Raw genomic sequence first — 7491 nt, forward strand, 5'->3', positions numbered from 1 at the left:
ATGATGTAAAAAGTCTTGATATGTACATATAGGTGTGTATTCCCAAATACACATTGAAAGGAAGGAATTTTGCATGCGTGTCGTAGGCGCGTGTTCTTCCTGTTCAACAATACTTATACGTTCCCACTTCCCAAAATACTATTAATTAGTACGTGGTAAGTCGGATGTCGATCCCACGAGGAACGGTCGTATCCGTTATGTATTTCAACACTTAAGAGTTTGGCGATGCCGCCACGCTTTAATTTAAAGAAGGAGGAAACTAAACTACAGAAATTAAACCATACTTACGAACATAGTGGGAACTAAAGTTTAAATAAGGTAACAATGCAAGCAAACTATGAATTTGAGACAAAACAAATAAACTGATACTTAAACTGGGCAAGTAAGTAAACTGGGCAGTTTAGCAGCAAAATCAGAACAGTGGCGAGAAAAATAACAACACTTTGTAAAATAACATTTTCGGGAATAAAGGGAACAAGGGGAAAGGAACCAGCTTTTGCCACAAAAATTACTAAGTAAAAGAAGCAAAAGGAACTAAGTAGAAGGCTGCTAACTAAATTCTAAATGTTCACACCTAAATGAAAGCTAGAGAAGCTAATTTACTAGGAAAGAGACACTTAAAAGGTGGGATCTAAAAGCCTACTTATCTAGCTATTTTGGAGACTTCCTAAGGTGACTAAGCTGACATGAAAAGCATGAGAGAGAGAGTTTAAAACTGATTTTGGAGGCTCCATGTCAAAGAGTGAAAAGGGATTGTACTAGTTGCTTGCTATGGGCTATTATCCAATGGTCAAAAGTAGTAGACAACTAAACTAAACAAAGGATAAAAGGATTAGCAATTTGAAATCAGATTTTTGGGTTCCTAAATACACTAAGGCACGAAAACTATGAGAAAAGAGAGACTAAAAGACTTCTACACACTTAACTATGCTAAAGAAACATAAGATCAACAAGTTAACTACCTAATTATGCCTTGAAAACACCAAATAAAAAGCTGAAAATTAGCAACTTGGAGAAGATGAACAAGCTTAAGAACATTCAACAATGGAGGATAGAAATAACTAAAGAAACTGCAGCAACTAAAACACATTAGCTAGCATACAAGAACAAAGCTACTAAGCAAGGGAAAATCACCAACAATTGCAACTTAAATTCACAAACGTTTTCTCCTCTTTTTTTTTACTGATTTTCGAAATTAAAAGGATGGAAAAGAAGGATTAACTAGCTGACCTAAACACTTAGAAAAGATCAAAGAAATAAGATGCAAAAAGAGAAATTTAAACAAGCTAAGCAAGTAAAACTAAACTAGCAACAACCACTATTTCTTTTTTTCTTTTCTTCAATCAAAAGCTTCAAGTAGAATCAGCCCCTGCAAGACCCTTTCAAAAGCATAAAAAACTTCAAATAAACAAGAAAAGGAATCAATAAGGACAAAGGCTAGCTAGAGAACGAAAATAGTAGAACCAAGGCAAGATTTTAACTAAATGCTCAAGAACACCAACAACCAAACATAAATGCTAAACACCTAGAGATTTAAATACACCAAAAGCTCTTTAAGATCAACCCAACAACCTTAACTAGAGAGTTAAGATGCTGGAAAATGAGTACAAACAAGGATCTAGATCATTCAAAGCATTAAAGCACTACATAACTACAAGCTTCACCCCATGGTGAGCAAAAGTGGCAATGGCTGCCTATGGTTCGAAATTTACTTCAAGGATGAGAGAAAACTAAGCTTAGAGAGAGGAAATAAAACTAACTAAAGCTAGCTAAAAAGTGGTGTCCCAAAAGTTAGGCCAAAAGATAAGTTTTGTTGTTCTTTTGTTACACATCTTCCAACCAATCTGATGTGGAAGGCTTCTCCACTCCCAATGATGGTAGTTGGCTTCTTTTGCCTTCAAAAGTGTCTCTTGTGGCCATTGGTAGCACAAAGACTCGTCAATTTAACTTTGAAATGCGACTTTGAAGAGCTGTCAGCATTGCTCGGACACTGGCCAATCCATCAAACTGGGCAGTTTGTGTCTTGTGGATTCCTTCCTTCTCCAAATACTGAATTTGTATCCAATTTGTCTCTATTTTTGCATGTAATCCAGAATCCATTCCATTAGCATGCTCGTCGGACCACTCCATTCATTTCCTGCCAAAACATGCATCTTTATATGCAAATTTTCAACAATATAGCATGAAAAGTGACTCCAAAATGGTGACGAATGCTAGCCTATCACACATTTATATATAACCTCCAAATATTGGTTCACTTATATAACCTTAACACTTAAACTTGAATTTCCTTCACAAAATAAGGGCACAAAAATTCGGGGCGTCACATTCCGTCCTCCTTAAAAGAAATTTCGTCCCGAAATTTACACGGCTCCACTTGCATGGTTCGAAATATTGTCTCTCAAATTGTCTCTTATTTCATCCATGGTGTTTCCCTAACACCTCCATTAAGTTAATTTACTTCTCCATTATTGTACTTCTTTATCCAACATTGTTTTCGCCTTCTCTTTAAAATTTCTAGTCCATATATATAACCAACTCTTCTTGATGGGGTACACATATTGGATTAAATTCATACTTTCAGAGCAAGGGCTTGTCGTGAAATTTCCAGGTTCGGCAGTAATTCCATTCAATAACTAACTTTATCTACTCTCGCGAGCATTTCACTAGACCTTATATATTGCGATTGAAGTTTCACTTGACTTCAAATCCAATTATCTCTTTGAGGGGATACTCTTTGATTGACCTTGCTTTCCTCGTTAAACTATGAGTCCGACATCCATGCAAGACTTCCATCCGTCCTGGCCCTTTTCTGTCGTGTAGGATTTCTTAGAAATTTCCTATCATCTCTAAAGTAGAAATATGGGTCCAAAAATTTTTCTCTTACAAACCCCATTCCATAGAGGGTGATCTGCGTTTCTCTTTCTATGAAGTTCCATATGATACCATTTCACTAATTGCCTAATAGCATCTATGATAAAGAAACTCTATCATTCGTAAACCTTACTTCCAATTGTTTCTCTTTACCGAGCACCTTAGCTCTTGATCGTGTCTTCGGGCGTTCCCTACACCCGCTTTGATGTTTCATCACCTCATCGGTGGAAATAAATTCTTGAAACCAATCATGTAGATTTTTCCAAAATCTATTCGTAAATATGTCGTTTTGGTCTAATGTGAAAATTATTGGTATCTTACGAAGATGCATACAACTCAACTAACTTTGCTGATTGTCACAAAGTGGGTATGCACAGTGAGGCGATCGACTGTCACTCAGGTTGTATTATCCTTGTACAACCATCGATATATTTTTCTTAATCCTTCATCCCCGGGATTCCTTCTCCCGATCTTAACATATCTTGGTATTTCCATGATGACTGGGTGTCGTGGCTTTTCATATTATCTTATCCTTGATCTCTTACTGTTCTGCCACACACGCTCTTCTTTCGAATGTGAGACCTTCCAACATTTCTTTATGGTAACTTCTTCATTCGTCCGCTTTTACTTTCGGGTGTAACCTTCTATTGCCATACTACGTTTCCGTATGTTTACGATCTTGATCATGAGGTTGGCACTTCTACTCAAGTGGAAATTCTCTCTCCCACCTTCTCGGGCGCTCGCTCTACCTCTAGGCTCAATCTATCGAGTCCTTGCATTATTCCTCTTCCTTTTAACCATGTTCGAGTTTTGTGGTTAAGCGTATCGGCCACTACGTTAGCTTGCTCGGATATTAATTTAAGCTGCAGTCGCAGTCTTTTACTAACTTTAGACATTCAATCTATTGTATGCATAAATCCTTCCATTTGATAGTGCCGAGGTTCTCGTGATTAGATAAAAAAATTCCCCAAATTTCGTAGGGTAATGTCTCAAGTTTCCGGTGCGGGGACTAAGATAGCCCATTCTAGATCATGCATTGGGGTATTTCAGCTTATGCAGCCTGATCTGCCATGATGCATAACTGATCTCTCTACCCTTCTGCGTCTAGACATGGCCAAGTCAACTCCTTTAGTATGTCGGTGCAGACAATGTAGCTAGTTCCGAGTTTTACGGCAATTAGTGCTAGCACAACAATTAACTTCTCTTGTAGCAGTTGAGAGCTCATTTTGCTCTGGGGATCGTGGAATCTCGACCCTTTTCTCGAGCTGAGTCATTGTCATCGCGACTTCAGAGGATCCTTTGAAAACCTCCCGCAGTGGTGTGTTATTGTGGCGTTACTCGGATTCCTTTCCATTGCTACCATGTGTTTGAGGAATTTTGCTCCGTTAAGCCTGAACTCAACTTGCTAACCTTAGCATAGAGCTACTCGGCGCTTATCGTCTCTAGTGTAGTCCTCTATGGTCCATAGTATTTCCTCCCGTCCTTCAAATAGACGAATTCGTCGCACAAAGCTAGAATCGGTCTTTTTCCAATCGCCGGTTAAACACACGAATCATTAGATCTTTAAACACAACTGGTATTTGGTAAGGTGCTCTTGTTATCGAGGTGGATCCGGGTTCTATGTCTAGGGTAGATTCCACTTGTATGTATAATAGTATATTCGGTAATCTATCGGAAACATATCTGGAATTTACGGCGACGTCTACCATTTCCAACATCCCCTTTGCCTTTCTCTAATCATTCAACGACTTAAAGCATCGAGATTGTAGAATACCATATAGGTGTGTATTCCCAAATATACATTTATATGTAACCTCCAAATATTGGTTCACTTATATAACCTTAACGCTTAAACTTGAATTTCCGTTCCAAAATAAGGGCACGAAAATTCGGGGCGTCACAATCGTATCCCACAGAGATAAAATTGTATCAACTTAACTACCATGAACAAATGTTAACTACAATCTAGACAATCGAGAAAAGTTTGGTTTATTCTAACACTACTGAAAGCATATAAAAGACAAGTAAACAAATGAAAATAAGTAAACACGAAGTGAAGAGATAATATGGAGAAAATTGTAGAACTCAATGATCTGATGCACAATTCCAAACTCTTATCCAATCAAATCGCCTTACCTTTTGGTGTCCCTAGAGTTATTAAGTCGACCACAAATATAGATTGAACCACCTCCCGATGTGAGAAACCTATAGATTAGGTGCTAGGATTGAAGTCCTCCTCTAATCTGATATACTACTTTCCGTCACTCAGATTTGATCACTTTTCGCACTTATTAGTTGAATATTTGCATGAGAAGATGCTATTTTGGCAGGGAATTGAGCTTATGGTTTGGAGGCATTGTAGAAAGGCATTTGTGTTGAGTGATGCAAAAAGGAGGCAAAATGTGCAAGAGCTACAAGAAAAAAATCAGAAGAATGCAAACTGCCCAAGCTGTTGGACTGGCCAGTTTAAACCCGACGGAAAAATGATTAAAGTCACTTCCACACACTTATCAAGGACAAATCTCACATGCTACACACGTCCATTTCGGCCCTTGGAGAGTAAAAAAGAAGGAAAATATCTTTTATTAGATATATGTGTTAAAAATACTTCAACTTTCTAGGGCCAAGTTAGTCACTCATCACTTTAATTTAGTTTAGTTTAGTTTACTCTCTCTCTAGAAAACTTTCCTCTCTTCCTTAAGAAGAGAGATTTCAAACTAGGAACAGCCACCACTTTTGTTCATCATGGGTTGAAGTTTGTAGTAGATTTTAGTTTCTTTAATGCTTTAGTTTCTTTGTAGCACTTGTGTTGAATTTCCAATATCTTAACTCTCTAGTTAATGGTCGTTGGAGGCTGATCTTTAAGAGCTTTGGTGTATTTATTTCTCTAGTGTTAAAGCATTTACTCTTAGTTCTTGTGTTCTTGTTTAGAGTTTAAATCACTTAGATTAACTAGTTTTGCATGTTTTAAGTTTAATGTTTGTTGCTTAATTTCTTATCTTGTTATTCATCCTTGTAGTTGTTTTTAAGCTTCTTTCATCATGTTTAAGGCCTTTAACTTTCAGCTTTTCATTTGGTGTTTAAAATGCATGTTTAGGTAGTTTAATTGATGATTTGGTATTTCTCTTGCTTAGTTAGTTGTGTGGCAGCCAATTAGTCATTCCTCTCCTTAATTTATGTGCCTTTAGTGTAGGATTAGTAGTTAAAATCATCTTTTAGAAGTCAAGTGAAAGAACCATTAGTTGTAGGCTTTTATCCAATGGTTTTACACCTTGGGTAATAGGGTGTGGGAGACAAGAAGTACATGCTTTCTTTTCACTTGTGGCAGCCATTTAGCTTAGTTAATTTCTACACTCATCCTTTATTTACATCTGATTTAGTTTAGCTTTTAGGAGTCAATTAGTTTAGCCACTTTTAAGGGTCACAATCCTAATTTCTAGATTTCTTTAGTAGCTAGCACTTAGTTTAATTTCCTTAGCCTTTGAACTTAGTCTCTTTTGCTTTCTAATCTTAGGAATGTTCATGCAAGATGCTGCTCTTATTTCATTTTCGAAATGTTCTTATTTTCGCCAAGTGTTAATTTCTGTATCAAATTGCCCAGTTTGTCAACTTGCCCAGTCTGCATTCCAATTTAAATGCTCTCTTCTTATTGCATTTTATTTGCACTTTTAGTTCCCAATCTTAGCTTAAGTGTTATTTATATTTCTTAGTTTAGTTCCCACCCCAATTTAGAGCGTGGCGGCATCGCCAAAACCTTTGTAAGTGTGGAAATGCATAACGGATGCTACCGTTCCTCGTGGATTCGACACCCCAACTTACCACATACTAACTAATAGTATTTTGGAAAGTGTAAACTTATAAATCTTGTTGAATAGGAAGGGACACGTGCCTACGACACGCGTGCAAAAACCCTTCCTTTCATAATCCTAAACCCCTAACTCCCAAAAGCTCAATAAGATCAAAGACCTCACTCAAAACCTCAACTCTCCCAAGTTCTATTGTATTAAGGTGTGATTTATTCTTATTTCTAGATTAATTATTTCATCTCCCGATTAATCTAATTAACCCTACACAATCAAGTGGTGATCAAGCAATTGAAAGAAATAAACCCAAGAATAACCAAATAACTATAAGAGCAAGGTAAGAACAAAAATTAATTGGATAAAAACTATGAAGTTAATGCATCATCACCAAGAATTCTACAAAAAAGGGTTTAGCTACTCATGTTCATCATAAAAAGTTAAAAACCATGTTTGAAACGAAAGATTCTATAAAATACATGGAGAAAAGATTAAAATACTCCTTTGAGAATGAATCTATGGAATGACAACTTCAATCTTCCGATTGAAGTCTTCAATTTTCAATTCCCTCTCTCAAAGTGTTCTTGGGGGTGTGTGTGAGTGTTGGAGGCGGAGGTGTAGAATGGATGAACCCTAGCCTTTGTCTTCTTTTCTCTTTCTCAAAAATCATGTTTTCTACAAAATAATTCGCCAAAACACAATACGACCGGGTGTATTAATCACCGTAAATTCACCCGGTCAGTGGTCATTTTGACCATTTTCTGGCTCTTTCACGAGAATCAATGTACCCGGCCGGGTGAATTTACGGTAATAATTC

This window comes from Salvia hispanica, chromosome 6, assembly GCF_023119035.1.
Source record: "Salvia hispanica cultivar TCC Black 2014 chromosome 6, UniMelb_Shisp_WGS_1.0, whole genome shotgun sequence".
Lineage (NCBI taxonomy): Eukaryota > Viridiplantae > Streptophyta > Magnoliopsida > Lamiales > Lamiaceae > Salvia > Salvia hispanica.